General features: G+C 37.8%; 1 pseudogene; it reads left to right on the forward strand.

Annotated features, from left to right (window-relative positions):
- LOC144368925 (ATP-binding cassette sub-family A member 13-like) overlaps positions 1 to 18408 on the forward strand; it is a 398370-nt pseudogene that overhangs the window by 235114 nt on the left and 144848 nt on the right.

Raw genomic sequence — 18408 nt, forward strand, 5'->3', positions numbered from 1 at the left:
CTTTTTTTATTTTGAGATGGGCTTTCATTAAGTTGCTTAGGGCCCTCCTTGCTGCTGGGGTTACTGTCATATGCCACTGTGCCCTGCTTCAAGATTTCTTTACCTTTTCTTTTTGACTATCTGTTTGTGGTATTTCTCCAGTGTTACTATCTGTATCTAAACAAGGATCATCCTCTTAGTTAACTTCTTCAATAATATTTTCAGGAAGTCTTTCTTCCTGAGTTTAGAAACTCCTGTGTAGGCATGTGATCCTGTTACTGTTCTATTGCTTTTGGTTTGTCTGGTTGGTTGGTTGTATATCCCTTTAGTGACTCCTTTGTTAGTCTGCATTTTTTGAGTTTTCCTCTGACTCCTGGGATGTGTGATTGTCCTTGTTGTTTTATCAGATAAGGGTCTCATTTATTGACTAGAGTAGTTCCCAGAGAGATGGAGCCAAAGAACTTTCTACCTCTATGGAGCTGCAGATGACTATCAGTATATTCCTGCTTCCCCCAGGGCAGGTAGCAGAACTTTCTGCTGTTTGTGCTCTTGTTAATTCAGGAATAGAAAGTATTGACCCCCTCCAAATAATCAGAGAAGACAGAGGTCTGTTACCTAGGAATTTGCAGTCCCCAAGCCACCCTTCCCCCAAGGGTACTTGCTTATCCTTGCCCCTGGCCATTTTGCTCCTGGCTTCAACCTGTGTTCATAGGTTGCCTGGTCTACAGGGAAGAAGACTCTGAACCAGCTTTTCCTGGGGTAACTCCCACAGAGCCTAAGACCCCACTTGGAACCTGATGGTTACCAATATCAGAAGCTGCTGGGATCAGGAGAGAGAGAAAGGTTGGAGTTGAGAGTAGGGAGAGGAAAGGAGAAAGGGCATGGGTTACTATCTTCCTAGAAACCCTAGAACTTGCCAAGACAGTTTAATCCCATCTGCATCAGAATCATTAGCACTTTCTTTAATCAGGAGGGCCCTTTGGGATGGTGCTCAGCAGTATGCATTTGCTCTGCTAAGCTCACTGGGTCACCAAGATGTACATCAAATGTTGAGAAATAACGATTTGGAGAGGGAAAGTGACCCCCTTATGACCTACCTCAGAAATCAATAAATTATGTCTCCATTTATGAACGACCTCAGGAAGGAGTAATTTTCAATCCCTAGAATCTGTTAAAGACAGATGTCCAGTGCTTCAAACACTGAGATTTACTTCAAGTTGGCAAGAGCTTGAAGGCAACCAAAGAGAGAGAGAATTTAGGAGCCCGTATTTGAATTTTATGGCAAATGAAATACTTTAAAGCCAATTTTTGTTATTTTCTTTAAATGGTGATCTCTAGACCTAAGCAAAGAGCAATAAAAAGTAAAGCATAACTTTTATACATGTTTTTTTTTTTTTTTTGTAATCATACAAAGGAACCAGTTTAGGGATCAAATGTTTTTCTTTCAGAAAGACAGTTTTAACTTTTCTATTTGTTCTTGGATGATGGGTCATAGGAGAATAGTCCAGAGATGTCACAAATGACATTTCCTTTTATATGGGCTCCATTTCAGTGGAGAGTGTATCCCTGTCCTGTGGAAGTGTTTTCTCACGTGTTAGACAACTGAAGGATGTTTTTCCAGAGGGTGCACTGCTAACTTATGGGGCAAAGCTTTGTTGTTCATTTCAGGCTGCTTCATCATTGTTTATTTTGGACCACAGAAATAGGGAATCATATCAGGCCAGTTGTAAACCACCTAAATATTTTAAGACATTTACTGTATCTTATACAGCAGGGAACATGGTGGTTTCCTATAAATAATTATTGCCTTCTGGATTTAGGAGCTACAGAGGTGTTTTCATTCTGGGTTTATATATTGTTAATGTTCTGAAAATGACATTGTCCTCAGCAGAAATACCATTCTTACTTGGTCCAATGAGTTTTAGTTTCTCTTCCAGCAAATTTTGTTCCTGTTTAAATGGTAAGAGTTCAGGGAAAGCCAGATATAGGGAAATTAAATATTCAGACAGGATGACTAATTTGGTCAATAATTTCCGTATATTAATGATATGTCACAATGTGTTGAACAAACTGTCTCTGAGAACATACTGAGGTCCAGCTCCTGTCCTAAGCACCAAGCCCTTCTTTTCCAGGATTGTTTTGTTTCAGTAACAAGAGGGCTACCATTAAAGTCCAGTAAAGATGTGCATCAGGGCTACTGGGAAGGAGGGAGAGAGTGCAGGCAGGTCAGGGCTATTGGGAAGGAGGCAGGGATGAGGCTGGGAGTCACAGCGGGAACAGTGTTGGAGCTGAGGCTTCTAGGCTAGCAATGGTTTCTGGTCATGTAACCAGGAAGCTTAGAAGAGTGACTTGAAGGGATTGGAACTTAGAAAGCAAATCCACGTGATCAAAGTGGTTGCAATTGGGTGCTGCCTTCTAGGAGATAGGTTGCAGTTGGGTGCTGCCTTCTAGGAACAGGCCGGGGATATCCAAGCCTGAAGACTGTGGAGGGCAAACATCATGTGGAAGGGTTCAACACTGTTTCCAGGCTCACAAATGAAGAGGAGACATGGAGGGTTGTGGTTCTGTGATAAAGTGCTTGCCTAATACATGTGGGGCCCTGGGTTCAACCCCAGCACCACATAAATAAAATATAATAAAATAAAATTTAAAAAAAGGAGATGTTGATAAATTTTATATATAAATTATTTTAGTTTTGATGACACGCATATCTATGAGATTAATGAAGTTCTATGTGGTATATTTTAACACATGGGTGCAGGGTATACTAAATAAATTGAGACTCCCTTTACCCATCATTCTCCCATACGCTTCATAACCTTTAGTAATCACTATTCTACTTTAATGTTGACTGTTTTAGTGTCCACATATGAGAGAATATATTCAGAACTTGTCTTTCTGTGTCTGGCTTATCTCATTAATAATGACCTCCAGATCCATCTGTTTTGCTACAAATGAGATGATGTTATTTTTCTTTAGGGCTAAATACTATTCGGCTGTGTATAGATACTACATTTCCTTTATCTGTTCATCTGTTATTGGCACCTAGGTTGATTCCATATCTTAGCTATTGTGAATGATGCTGCAATAATATGGGCCTGCAGATATATCTTTGCTATGCTGATGTCATTTTTTTTAGATATATATGCACAAGTGGGATAGCTGGATCATATGATAAATTTTGAGCAGAGAGAATATCAAATTTGTACATTAGAGAAAGCAAGGAAGGAATTAGGGAAACTGGAAATCTAGAAAGTCCCCAAATCTATGTGAGTTCCCATGGCACAAATAGGGAAGTTTCTTCTCATTCTTGACTTGCACTGTGGGACACAGTGGTGCAACAAGTCTAATTAACTTAGACCTCCCTACATTTAATGCTTATAGCAATTCAGAAATATAATTAAGTGGCAATTATTAAAAAATTAGTATGTAATAATTATACATATTGTGACATATTCATACATGCACTTCACATAATTTGGTCAATGTCAATAATCAGTGTCTCCCTTTGAAACCTCACCTCCTCCTACCCACTGATCCCCTTAGTCTGAAGAGTCCACTTTGCATTGTCCATGAACAAAATCAACAAATGACAAAAATTTGTGATTGAGCTCTCCTTTAAGTTTTGTCTTTCTTAAAAGAAATCAATATTATAGATTTTTTGGAAGAAACCACTATATACTCATATACATTTTTTAATTTATACACTAATTCTTTCCCAAGTGATTTGGGGCACTGTTTATATATGCTATCAATAATGTTAATTATACATCATTCTTCTTTCTTTTGGGGATGAGTGCTCCTAAAAATGTGCTCTCAAAAATAATTTGTAAGTTACGTAGTGTGAGTTCTAGAGAGTAATAAATCTATGTTCTTTCATAAATATTATAATTTAGAATTTTAATTGTTTGTAATGATTCCCATTCCCAATGAGTCAAATTTAAAGTTGTGTGAAACATCTTTTTCTCCACATTTCTTCTTCAAGAATTTTCTTAAAGTTGATGTATAAAGTTTAATATAGCATTTGTTTCTACATCTCCCCCAAAGCTACATGAATGTCTTTTTTGCTGATGGTCTTTTCAGTAAAGCAAGTCAAAGTTGGTGACCTTGGTTTTGGTAATGCTGCTTGAGCTCTTTATTGACTTTTGAGACTTACACCAGCAAAATAAATACCATAACTCAAAGTTTACTTAAAGCCGCATAGGATTCTGTGCTGAAGACCTCTTGCTAAGAAAATGCAGTTCACTATAGTTTACAGATAGAAACAAAAGGTTGAAACATAGAAGTGGTTTTATTGTGGGGCTTTGTAATAGGACAAATAATCAGCTCAAACCAGAGTGCCAACATTAAGAGAACAGTGTTATGCATTTTAATATATTAACATAATGTAATATTATACAGCCTTTAAAGTTTGTTTTTAAATCCATGCAAAGTGTGAAAAATGGCTACATTATAAAATTAAGCAAAAAATGAGAAAATAATACAGTGTGGATACAAGTATATAAAAATGCATGTCTGTGGTGGCAAGGATGTGCTTTGAAGAAATTTCTCAATTTTATTTTTGCTCGTTTGGGTCTTACCATAAAAACACTAGAAAAATAGTTTTATCTGAGGAACTAGGGCTCATTTGCTTGGATCAGCTTGACTAGGGTACATTTTGAGATCAGAATGTGATTCTTTGCTTTCTGTTGGGAGCCACTAACAATTCCATTTTATCTCCCCTGTCTTACCACAAATAGCAGTGGGAATGACAATATGGACCTCACCCATGTGCTCTTACGGAAGTTTAGAGATCAGGATCCTCTCTGTGCTGACTTAAACCTAGATCTGTAAGTATCATGTGCCCTCTGCAAAAGTAAAGTTTCCAGCCAGCAATACCATAACCTGGAAGGACCCTTTTCCTTCAAGTTTGGTATTTAATGTTAGAAATTTATATTACATTACATGAAAAGAATGTTAGCCTAATGAGTAGGTTACTGAAAATGCCATGACATAAGATTCCTAACTGCCTCTATCTCTACTTCATAGACACATGATTTGTATCATGTCAAAAATTAATAGCTTTCAGAGGCTGGGGTTGTGGCTCAATGGTAGAGCACTTGCCTGCCATGTGTGAGGCACTGGGTTGAATCCTGAATACCACATAAAAATAAATAAATAAAATAAATGTATTGTGTAAATCTACAACTAAAAAAAATAATAATAATAGCATTCAGTTCACTTAATAAAACCCAAAGATAAAAAAATAATGAAGTAGCAACTAAGTATGAATTACATGTTAACCATTATGTACTTTTAGGGAAAACTTTTACATATGAAAATTAATTACATATTTCTTTTTAAATAAGAGACTTACAAGGTCAGTACACATGTAAATGAGAATGTGTGGCAATTGTCTGTTTCTGCCTGACTTATTTCACTTCAATGCAATGTCCTCTATTTCCATAAAGGTTGCTGAATAATATTCCATAGGGTATACATACACCACATTTTATTTATCCATTAATCCACTGATTGAAACCTATGTAGATTCCATATCATAGAAGTAGAGAGTAGAATAAAGGTAACCAAGCCTAGGAAGGGTGGAGAGGAGGGAGGAAAGAGGATGGTCAATGTGTACAGGGTGAAGTTGGGAACAATAATTAACTGAATATTTCAAAATAGCCAATAGAGTATTTTGATTGTTCACAACACAAAGAAACAATAAATGTTTTAGATGATGGATATAATAATTGTCCTGATCTGATCATTATAATTGTATACACATAATAAATATGACACCATACATCATAAATATGTGCATTTATTAGGTGTCAATTAAAAATTTTAAAACATTTAAAACAAAAAGCTCAGTATATCAGTGCATGAGTTACTTTAAAGATAATTTTTATAGTATTTGAAAATAATATAGAGATTACTTTCATATAAAACCTTGATAAAGTATGCCTTTCTTCATAAATAGTTCTTTCACTCTTATTTTTTCTGAAATTTTAATTATTGAAGAATGGCTATAAATAAACTACTGCCACAAGAACTGAGATTAATAAATAATATGGCCCTGGTCTCAAGGAATTTACAATTCTGGATAGAACAAATGAGGCAAGCGATAAAAACCATAATGGTACATTGAATGCTAGAAGTGTATTTTTAAAGTAATAAATACAGACATCTAGACAAGAATGCAGTATCTGCAATATGTTTTCTAATTTGTGATGACACATTTGGCCTATTAGTCATATTGGTAATTAGCTTGAGACTGAATAACTATTAATGGTCTCAGTATGGAAGAATTAATAGAAAATTAATTATGTTGCTTCACTTTAGTCTTCTCTTGAAAAACAAAGTAATTTATTTATCTAGGGCTTTAGTGGTGATGTTTTGATTTCTCTTTCCTTTAATGAAACACGCAGGATATAAAATACATCTGTGTTTTGGGAAATTGAAATAACCTGGGGTCTCACATGATCCAAACTTGGCCCAACGGGGCATCAAAGAAAGACCAGTTAGTAGAGAAAAGAAAAAGATGTTTATTTCATTTAATCTCCCAGGAGGAAATTAAAAGGTGGAATAAATGCTTCAAGGACAGCAGAACATATTCACAATTCTGTTTGGACATCGATTTAGCTTTCAGTTACTTTGCAAACATCGCAGTAGTCCTCTACACTCTTGGCCTGCCTCTCTGCCCCAGAGTGCTGTCCCTCAGCCCAGCCTGCACACCACCCTCACGCTGTATCCCCTGCCCTCTCTTCTGCCTTTTGGGGTTTATGTTACTTTCTGTCTTTTCTTTTTGAATTTCATGTATCTGTCCTTAACTCATTTCTACCTATAACCATTTCTACCCATTTCCCTGGTTAACATAGCAAAAGGCTCTGGCATTGGAGGATGCTTTGAATGCTTACAGTAATAATAATTTATGTCCATGTTACACAGACAGTGTTTGATTCACTGGGGTTCCAAATCAAAGCAGAAAGCTTTTTCTTCAGTAAATTTCTTTGTGTAAGAATAAAATATTATTGGATTCAGTGATATCTACATTTTTATGTTCCTAGCAGACTTTAGCAAGCACTTTATCATTAATCAGGGAAATATTCTGAAATAACAGATGGGACTCTGCTTACGGATTGCTTTTCTGTTGAGAGGCTCAGCACTGAGAATCATATGCAAAATTCTTAGGTTGAACAGTAACTTTCAATCTCCGCACTTCCCCCCGCCCCCCCGGCCCCCACCACAGAAGTTAGTAAAGAGTTCCAGAAAAACTAATTATGGTGTAAATCTGACCTAAAATACTTTTTTACTCATAATAATCAATGGCACATAATTTAAATTTTAAAATGTTTTTAAGTTGCCAATTTTTAGAAGTAGAATGCTAGATGTACATAACCTAATTCATTTTACAAGGATCGTATCAGGTGGCACTCTGGGGATAAATTCCCCTACTATTTCTGAGGCAAAATGATCACTTTCCATACCCATTCTTGTTAGAGTTTTAATATGAAACAAATGTGCTAGTCAGCAATTGAGAAGATGTGTAAGATGTGTAAATTTATTATCATAAATTGAAGAAAGCCATTACCATGATTAGATTGCAGAAATGTGGCAGATTAACTCATTGGCCTGATATCTCCCGTGCTCAGGACTATCTAGGAGGCTTGTTGGCCTGCAGACGCTTAGGAGAGATGGCATCCTTAGAGCCTGGCATGGATGCTGACAGGTCCCCTCTGAGGTGTTTGTAAAGTTGGGAAAGAAGGTCAAGGGTCAAAAGCATCAAGTGCATGTTAGGTATCAAAGGTTCGGGTGGAAAACACATAACTGGGACTGGGTTGGCCTCAAACAAATTCTCACCTCCACCACTTATTAGCCATGTGACCTGGGCATCTAACTGAACCTTTTATGTGCCTCTGTTGGCATCCATGTTCTTCTACCTCTATAGGAAGAACAGCACCCACCTCAAACACCTGGGTCACCTCTGTGGAGTGCTTCTTTGTGTTTTGTTTTTTGGTACCAGGGATTGAACCTGGGGTTGCTTAATCACTGAGCCACATTCTCAACTCATTTTATTTTTTTTGAAACAGGGTCTCACTAACTTGCTTAGGGCCTTGGTAGATTGCTAAGGCTGGCCTTAAACTTGTGATTCTCCTGTCTCAGCCTCCCAAGTTGCTGGGATTACAGGCATGTGTTTCTATGCCCCGCTGTAGAATGCTTTTGTGTTCTTTAGTCTCAGAACACTCCTATTGAGAGGATGTCCTTATAGCATCTGCCTCTCTATAGATATTTAAAATGCATTCTAGGCTGTTAAAAACTTTAGGCAGTCTTGTGTTAGAAAGAACTATTTAATCCAGCATTTCCAAACCTTAGGGACCAAGGCATTTATTATGGAATATCTTCACTGTAGGTGTGTTCTATAGAATGTGTTGGGCAAATGCTTTAAATATATTTTTAGATTCCTAAAATCAACAAGGAAATTTACATAGAAGCATCTAATTCCAATATATCATCCCTGCTGCCTGTCCCTCTTGTGGGGGCCACCCTGAACAGGAGCTGAGCACGCCCCCTTAGCCTAGTAATGGGGGTATGGAACTGGCGTCACACACAGTGAGAAGCAAGTGGGCCTTACCTTTGCTCAGCAAGGAAGTGCAGCTCTGGGAGTGGGTGTCACCTAATGGGACTGGGCTACACGCCCCCCACCCCATTTGTTGTAACACAATCCCTTGCCTTATTTGGGTGGAATATTCTACTGGATGTCTTTCCCCCAATAAATATAAGGGTTCAGGATGTGCTCTCCCTCTTGCTTCTTGCCTTCTTTGCTCCCCTTGCTCCCCAGTGTGGGAGCTCACACTTGAGGTCTCAGAGCCTTCCCTGACCCCTGCAAAAGGCATTTCTGTGTTTGTGTGGTCTTTTAGCTGCCAGCCCAATTCACAAGGAGTGACCCTGAATCTGTCTCCTGCGTGCCCTCTTATGAATTTTCACACAGCTTCCTAGTGAATCTTTGAACACATAAAAGTATTGGAGACTGAAAGATGCTCAAAAAACTAAAATCTGTTAAATGCTATGTTGGATCATCATGTAACTCTCATGGCAACACATTTTACTCTATTAAAGGGAGCTAGGGGAAGAATACTGTAAGAATTGGTAAAGAAGAAGAGGGCTGACCACTTGAAGCAATTCATTAAATTATGCACATTTGCTCTATTAGTCTGTTTTCTGTTGCTATCATTAAACACCCAAGCCTGCATACTTTATAAAGAAAAGAGGTTTATTTAGCTCACATTTCTAGAGCTTCAAAAGTATACTGCTAGCATCTGTTGGCTCTGGTGAGAGCTTCTGGCAATGGCATCACAATGGAAGGAGTGCCTATAGAAGAGATCATGTGACAAAAGAGGAAACAAGGAGATTTGGGGATCCAGTTTGATCTTTTTATAACAATCTGCCCTTTTAGGATCTAACTGGAGTTCCTTCAGAACCACATCAATCCATTCCAAGGATGGTGTCCCCAGTGATCACATTATATCCTACCAGTCCTCACTTTTAAAAGTTCCACTACCTCCCAATACCATCATGCTGGGGACCTAACTTCCAATCCATAGTATTTACTACCCATCATCTGAGTTGTGTATCTGAAGCAAAAAGGGCCAGCTGGGTTTAAGAAATAGAAACAGAATTATTTTTTAAAAAACAATTATCATAAAAAGAAGTGTGATTAAATACACAACTCCCTTAGGTATTATTTGTAAATTCACTTTTAATCCTAATAAATGAAGTCCCCATAAACTAATCAGTCAAGGAAGTAGTAGTAGAGAAGTCTTCAAATTAATTTTAATATTTCAAAAGTTACCTAGAAATTGTACTTTACTAACCTAGCTATCAGAAATGTCAACTTTCCTTTCATGGCCTGTACTTTTTCCAACTTGTCATTTTCATACTGAGTTTCTCTTGTGATAGCAACTCATCTGGACAGAAAGCCTGAGCTTGGTGCTCAGCCGGCCAGTCCTTCTGCTATGTATGTGATCTTGGGTCAGCTGCTTAACCTTTCAGGAGTCCACTTATTCTTCTAAAAAGTGGGGCTAAGAAAAATTTGGTAAAGATATCTAGCCAGTGCCCATAATTCAGTTGCCCAATTTTTGAGTAATAAGAAAAAAATTATTACTAAAGTAAATTTTGATTTGCAAATCTTAGAAAAAATTTTTCAAGTCTGGAACCCTCAAAGGTAACAAGTTAAAGGAAACTGGATTACCAAAGAAAATGTCTGAACCACTGTTGTTTTTATAACTGCTTCTGTTGCACACTCTTTCTCCAAAGTAAAATTTGTAAAATCTGCTTTTCTGTAAATGATGATTGAATTACTGAGTCATTCTAAAGAAAGGGATTAGAAGTTTACTGTGTTTATGAATTGCTTTGAGGTACCTGGGATGAGTCAGGGAGCCTCTGGATTTGCCACAAGCCCAGAGCCCCTATGAAAGCCCCAGGAGTCCTGACAGTGTATACGGTACAGGGAGCCGAGTGAGCATCATGTCATATAGTGAAAATACTGGCACTGCAATAAAACATTGTCATCAGATTAGCAGCTCACACTGGGAAAACAAATGTCAGAGCTCTGCCTTCACGGCAGCAGGAGGTGATTTTCTTGTGAACTGTGTTCTACTGTGACGGGACTCTCTTTTATGGAAATAAAACAGCTTTGTAATCCAAAAGATCATTCCAATTCTCTCCTTTGTTCTTTAGGAAGAATTCTTCCTGCTGGTCTAGGGATACCTTCCCTCACCTGAAGTTTCAGGATTCATGTGGCTGCCTGGTAGGTTTCTGCATTTTTTGATCTTTTTAAAATAAAAACCTCAAGTGAAAAAAAAATGAGCTTACTCCATCTGTAAAATCTTCATTTTCCTTATTCAAGTTCCTGTGACTTTTTGGTTCACACGATTGGCTGTTCATCTGACTCTTAAATAGAACCAACCCTTTCCTCTTACTCACTGCCCACTGCTCTTGGTCCTGAACATCCCCACAGGCATTCATTAAGCAAGCAAATCTTCTTTAGTTATTAATGAAACCCAGAGTAGCCCCTTGTGGGGTTATTTCCCCACATTTCAAGGCTCGAGGACATCAAGGCTGTCATCATATTTTTATCTGATTTTTGAGAGCTAGATATTAAAAATGAAGATACCACTTAGCATTTCTAATATGGTTGATTTACACAAAAACAAGTGGAATTAGATGTTCCACTATTGGTGTGAAGGCCATAGCTCCCTAGTCTGAAGAAGAACAAATTGAAATTTATTTGGAAAATGAATTGGGACTCATCTCAAAGGAGACCTCAAAATCTGATTAATAAAAGGCATAGACCTGTTTTCCACAGTTAACAAGAGAATGTGGCAATCCTGATTTACCTGAAAAAAAAAAAGGAAAAGAAAAAAAAAAATCTTCATTGAGTGGAGAACCTGGTTTCAGGCTTTTCTATGTAATGGCCCACAGATGAATTCTTCTTAACAGTTTGGTGACTTAAAAAAGTTTGCCTTTAGAGGGCTTGTTCAGCTTTCTTCTCTTAAACAAAGCAAGAGAAGAGCAGTGACTCAGTTCCCATAATGGATACTCTAAGTGTTGGTGGACCTGAGTGGGCTAATAGACTTCTCCATGGTTCCTTTTGGTTTTATGGTCAAAAAGGTCAGCTATGTTTGGTGTCCCTTTGTAGTAACCAGCTAGCCCAGCTATTTTTTGCTCACATTTTTTTTCATAATTATTTGCCTTTCTCTGTTGTCTCTTTCATGCACTCATAATACTTCTAATGTTTCACACCATGCACTTATTCTCTTGATTTAATCATTCTATTGTATCAGTAGTTCTTTTTTTTTTTTTAACCAGCTTACCCAAAGTTTATTGGAATTGGATTGGGTGTTAATGGTTAAAGGATAAAGAATAAATATTAGGGGCTTATTTGTATAAGCCTCAAAATATAAATTCATTCCCATTCACATGAACTGCAAGATTTTAGCAAAATGTATGTAAGAATGAGAGGTTTTATCTGAAAAAGTTTCATAGCCAAATAAGGTTTGGAAGTGCTAGTTAAATCAATATTAAGGTTTTGGAAGTTCTGGTTAAGGCAGATCTGTTTGCTATAGCTCGTCAATAAGCTGTAGCAATGTGGGTTTGAATTGGCAATAGGAAAAATAAACACAGTATAGTCTGCAAAGTATTTAATTTTTTTTGTGTGTGTATGCCAGTCGTTTTTTTGTTTGTTTGTTTTGTTCATATTTTTTGAGTCACACTTTGAGAAACACTGGTCAATTGATTAGAAATCACAGTTCCTCAACAGAAAAGGAGTTCAGGTGAGAATAATAAAGGCCCCAAGGAAAGGGTGTTGCTCCTTGGGTTGGTTCCAAAGAAATACTCATGAAAGTACATGGAAGGTGGTCCACACCCAAGGCCTATTCTCAGATCCTTAGTGATCATGTTAAACCAAGTTAACTTTTTTTGGTAGAGGGCAAAATAATTCTCTCCCCTTAAATTTATGTGTGCCATCCAAAAGTCCTGGGTCCACAAGGATGTGCCTGTTTCCTCACATTTCAATGTATTATGGCTCTTCTAAACCCACAAAAATGTGCCATGGGTACATGTTGTTCTCATTGTTTGGAAAAGACACCACTAGGAAGACTACCAGTGAATGCGAACTGAGCAAGCTCTGAAGAATATTCAGAAAGTTTTAGGACTCTCACTCTTATGAATAACAGCAACCATATGAACAGCTACATACAGTCAAGAATGTATATGGCCTTATACTGGGGGCAGGGGGCATTTGTTACCTGTGGCTACTGTAACAAATGTTAAATCCACAAGGTTACTGAAACCCGCACGTGCGCGCATGTGTGCTCACACACACACACACACACACACACACACACACACACACACACACACAGATTTATTCTCACACAGTTCTGGAGACCAGAAGTCTGAGATCAGTACCAGTATTATTTCAGTCTGAAGTCTGAAGTCAAGGTGCTCCCTCGAAAGGCTGGAAAGGAGAATGTGTTCCTTCACTCTTTCAGTTCCTATGGGATTCTGTCATTCATTGTTTTGTGGCCACATGATGCCAATCTGTCTCGTGGTCACTTTAAAGATTATCACGTCAATCTGTGAGTTAGGTAATCGAGTTTGGCTGAATTATGTAGCTCTACATTCTAGTTTAATTGGCAGGTAGAGGTTGTGTGTGTTTGTGGTGTAGAACATGATGTTTTGATATATGTATACATTGTGGAATGGCTAAGTTGAGCTATTCTTGAAAGAATGCATAATTAAATAGATTGACTTAGCCATTCCACAGTGTATCTTTTTTTTTTTTTTTTAGGTGAGAACAATTAAAATCTATTCTCCAACAGTTTTCAAGTATGCAGTCTATTGTTCTCAGCTGTAGTCCCCATATTGTACACTAGGTCTCTTAAACACATTCCTCTTGTTTAAGTTTTGTGTGCTTTGACCAACATCCCTTCATTTCCCACTCGTTCCCCCCTCCAGTCTCTGGAAACCACCATTCTACCCCCTATCTATTTAACTTCAACCTTTTTAGATTTAACATATGAGTGAGAATTTGGCTGGACTACAACTTACAATAATTCTTCTTCTTAGTGTCTTTCCTCAAGCCTTGTCATCAAGAACTTAAGAGAAATATCTTGAGCATATACAACCCTTTCTTACTTATTTTTTTCATAGTTCTTTTGTGCATATCTGAATGTAATGACAAACCCATGCACAGGTAGGGCTGATTTTATTTCCATTTTGCAAATAAGAAAACAAGTTTCCAAATCTGGAATGAAAGGCTTAGAATCGGTCATTTCCTATTTCCATTATATTATTATCTCCCAAATTAGAAGCAAAGTCCATATCCATATAGTCTGAACTTGTCTGAGGTCAGGTGCGTAGCTGTGACCATTGACTCCCACCTCGTTTGGTGGTCATTTCTTGATTCAGACGTGGTTCTAGCACTCTAGTCAGCTGCCAGGAAAGAGCTGTTTGAATTCTACTTTAGACACTTATGAAAGAAGCACATGCCTTTGAATTCTCCTGCTTATCTCCCTCCCACTAGTTACCTCTGACTCTCTTTCAGGTTCATCAAACACAAGATCACCCCAGTGAAAACATTTCTCTCTTTTTAGTTCTTACAAATCTGCTCAAACTTACATACAGAAAAGGATTTGAAGTTCTCAGATATAATTGACTGCACAGGTTGCAGTGGAATTCTGGCACAATTCTCAAATATAGGAGACTCTTAAAGAGATTTTAGAAGTCAGAATGTATAAAAGTTGAAGATAATTGATTAAAAACCAAAAGACAAAAAAAAATCACATTTCGTTTAAAGCAATGATGGTAAATTGGTTTGTGGGTTATGGAAACATTTCTATTTTATCCTTTGAAAACTATTACAGAAGTGTCCAAATGGAAGTGCTGGGGCTCCTTACCTGACCAACTGCCTGGGCCACACCCTGCTCAATCTCTCAGGCTTCAATGTGGAGCAGTACTTGCTGATGCCATCTGAGAATCCAAGGTGTGTTACAACTGTCCCTTTATCTTATCTATTGTCTTTGAATTATAGTCCTGCTCCTTACATATTGGGAATTGATTCCTGCAGCCCCAAGGATGCTAAAACTTGCAGAAGCTCAAGTCCCCTATATAAAATGGCATAGTACCTGTATATGACCTGCACATGTCCTTTTTAATACTTTAAATCTGGATTACTTAGAACTGATACCATGTGAATGCTGCCTAAATAGTTGTTATACTGTGCTGTTTAGGGAATAATGACAAGAAATAGAAGTCCGCACATGTTTAGTACATAGCAATTTTTTTCCTGTGTGTTTTCTATCTTGGTTGGTTGAACCCATGTTTGTAGGACCCAAGGTTATAGAGTGCCAACTGTGCTTTGGAGAACCTGTTGTTTCAAATGTTAATGTTCACGAACTCTCAGAAGTCTAATACTCACCTTGGTGTTCATAAAAATTCCAAAGATATGCTGTGGGCCTTAATCAGATTCCTCACTGCTGGCTTTCAGTCTTTGAAGCATTGGGGAAAATCATTTCAATTGAGATTCCATCAGTGGTAGAGGCTGGGGAGCCAGAAGCAGTTTTACTGCTTTAGGGAATTCAAGCAGATGAGTTAACAGCATAATGAAATAATGGCCTCTTTTTAGAATTCCCTATACTTTGCCACATCTAGTATGGGCACCTAGGTACAAATGGTATCTTAAAATTCCTTTGGGTGATTTTGAGTAAAGCTTTTGCTTTGTGCTGATTTTCCTTGAGCCCGAGGAGGTGAATTCAGAGAAAGGGATGGAGGACAGAAATGAATAAGAAGTTTTGTTTTAAAATCTCAGAAGCATTCACCTCACTGTCAAATTTCCTGAGCCTGCCAAATATAATGCATTGTTTCATTTAGATAGGCCTCCTATAGATGGTCCATGTTGCCTGAGATACCTAAGGCCCTCTGTCTCCTCTTTGCCCTTGTCAGACCAGCATATCCTCATCCTTCCTGAACATTAACCTTTTCTACTCCGATGTATTTTAACGGTGTCTCTCATGCTTCCTCACTTTCTAGCATCCATAAAAATGTCCTATAACCTCCAGCTTCCTTTTTTAACCCTGATGGTTAAGTTTTTAATGGTAGGATCTTTTGTGCCCAGAACTTAGAATAGTATCTGGCACCTCAAAGGTGCTCAGTGAGTATCTGTTGAATGAATGAGTGAATTTAACTGAGCCAGGTAGGAGTGCATTCCTATTCCTTTGCCTCAATTTTTGTAGCAAGTAGAGTTACCATGTATAGGACTGTTCTCCAATCTCCTTCTATCTAGAGAGTAAGGGACAGCATTTAATACATGCCTTTATTTCTAATGTCAATTATGTTCGAAAGTTTAATAAATGCCAGATACCATGCATCCCATGGAGATAACAGAAACTAAATCTATAATTTCTACCTAGGAAAAGCTCACAGAGCTACATGAAAGATAAGCTAGTAAGTAGAAGATTAAAAACAAGGGTGGTAATTGTTACAATATATGGGAATGTAGGGTACTGGGAGAATTCAAGGAGGAACATCTCACTCAACTCTTGTATTAAGATGCCTTCTTGACCCAGGTGAGATATGAGTGGTGAATGAGAGGAGCAGAGTAGGGTGGTCAAACCAGGGTGGCTGCACTATCATGATGGTCCAGATAATCTTAAATAGTGTGCTTTTTGAGGAAATGACCTTGATTAAAATAAATTGCTTATGATCATACCATGTACTTGCATGGCATTTCCTAGCAAGGTGGTAAGTTCTGAGTTATATTATATTATATTAGTTATGTTATATTAGTTATACTTGCTAATCTAGTTCTACTCCATAAGCAGTGGCCTCCTTGGATGCTGGAATTGGGTAGTCACTTCTGAAAGCATGTGCTGTGTGGTTGGTCATTCTGCAGATCAGAGATGTTCGGCTGGTCATAGTCCTAAGATGCTATACCTGTGTGGTTAGTAACTAAATACCCTCTGGGTAGAAGTCCTAGTGCCCACTGATTGGAGCACTAACACCATGTTTACTATTAACAGACTTGGAGGCTGGTCTTTTGGAGTGCAAGACCCCAGTGAAATTCAAGATGTGAATGCAAACAAGTCAAAACCAAGAACTCTGGCAAAGGTAATTTTTTTTCTATTCCAACTTTAGAAAGTATTTAGGAAAATTAAAAATCCAAATAGATTTTTGAGAATAAAGTAGTAGGGGCTGGATCAAATCCTAATGCTTTGTATGAGTAAGAATAATTGTATGTAAACATTTCCTTGAAAGAGGAAATGAAATTTTGTGCTTTAGATTGTGTGAAAATAGAGCAAATAGGTTCCTGCTTTTGTTAAGTCAGGACTTCATCCAATAAGACCAAAACAAGTGGAAAGATAATCTATTTTTAAAGTTATCATAGTTGTGATAAGTACAAATGTCACTACTGTCCCCAGTGGCCAAAGAAAAATTCTTTATGCATTCACTTTAATTCCTTATCTTCCAAAAGGCTGATGGACACAGAGGTGACATTGAGAAATCAGAAAATACACAGGAAAGCTCATAGGACCCCCAGATTTTCAAGCCCTGGCAGGAGTATTCTATTAATTAGGTATAGGTTTTTTTGTAATTACAGAAAAAAGGTGGCAAGATTTGTCAGGTGTGAGAAACTGGTATATAGAGGAACATGCTTTTATCTACCAATAGTAATGCAGAATTAATTAATACTACAGATTTTTCCAAGGGAAAAAAATCAACACAATCTTGAACTGGGGAAAGCTGAAAGAATTCCTTTTGGCCTCCACGACGGGGGAAATAGTTTGGTGTTGTACTGAGAGAGAAATTGGAATAAAAAGTAGATTGTGGGAGGAAAGTATGTAAGAGAATGCTTGTCAGTCCTATTAGGACATCAGTGTAGAAATGACCAAAAGTCGTTCACTTCTATCATGTGGGTATCTCATCTGCACTTCACCTTAACGTAGGATTAATGAAACTGATGATCTTCCCAGAAGATACCCTCCAAGTATCTTTCCATGCACAGGTCCTAATATGGATTAACCTAGAAATATGGAACCTGGAAAAGTTAATCCATATTAGGACCTGTGCATGGGAAAGTTCCCTCAGGAGAATAAAGACTCCTCACTTGTACTTCACAGTGTCATTCCTGATGAAAATGTTAACAGTCAACACTTTAAATATAATCCCTGAAGAAAATTCCACGTCCTAGTGTGGACAGTCCAAAAATCTCTTCTTCAGCAAGGTTTGTCAGATCTTTCCCCCTCCCCAGCCTTTTTTAAAGTCAACATACGTGAGATTTATAGCTTGGTGTGAAAATATCATTCATAGCTTGATAGACACCCTGAAATACATTTGCTGGCATAGATTGGAACATGTGTAGCCAGTATTAAAACGTGCCTGATTTGTAGAAGGAATCTGTTTCTTTCCTCTAAGAATATTTTTGCTTTTTATTCTCTCCAAATCCAGACCTTCTTTATTTATAGTGGGTGATTGTGTCTTTACATTTAGGTGCTCAGGGGCCACTCATCCATGTGTTTCCCTGACACCTGTTCTGTCTCACATTGTTTTGATTGTTTTTCCTGCACTGGGCATGCTTGAATGGTGACTTCTGGAGTTTTCATTGTTTGACATGTTTTTGTTTTTTTTTTTTTTTTTTTTTGGCAGGCACAAGCATACAAGTGAATTGTATCTGTCTCTTTGGGGAATGAGTTTCTTTCCAGGAGGGCAAGGAACTGATATTGCAGGGAGGTGTGAAGGGTAGTCTGTTATCTGAAAAACTCACTGGATGCTGGTGGTGGCTGATGACCTATCAAATGATTACATTAACCTTTCAGTAATTAATGACCAGCCAGCCTTTTCCTCCAGACTCTCGGCTATATTAGTAAGACATAGTTGATATGATTTTCA

This window comes from Ictidomys tridecemlineatus, chromosome 12 (genome assembly GCF_052094955.1).
Source record: "Ictidomys tridecemlineatus isolate mIctTri1 chromosome 12, mIctTri1.hap1, whole genome shotgun sequence".
Classification (NCBI taxonomy): domain Eukaryota; kingdom Metazoa; phylum Chordata; class Mammalia; order Rodentia; family Sciuridae; genus Ictidomys; species Ictidomys tridecemlineatus.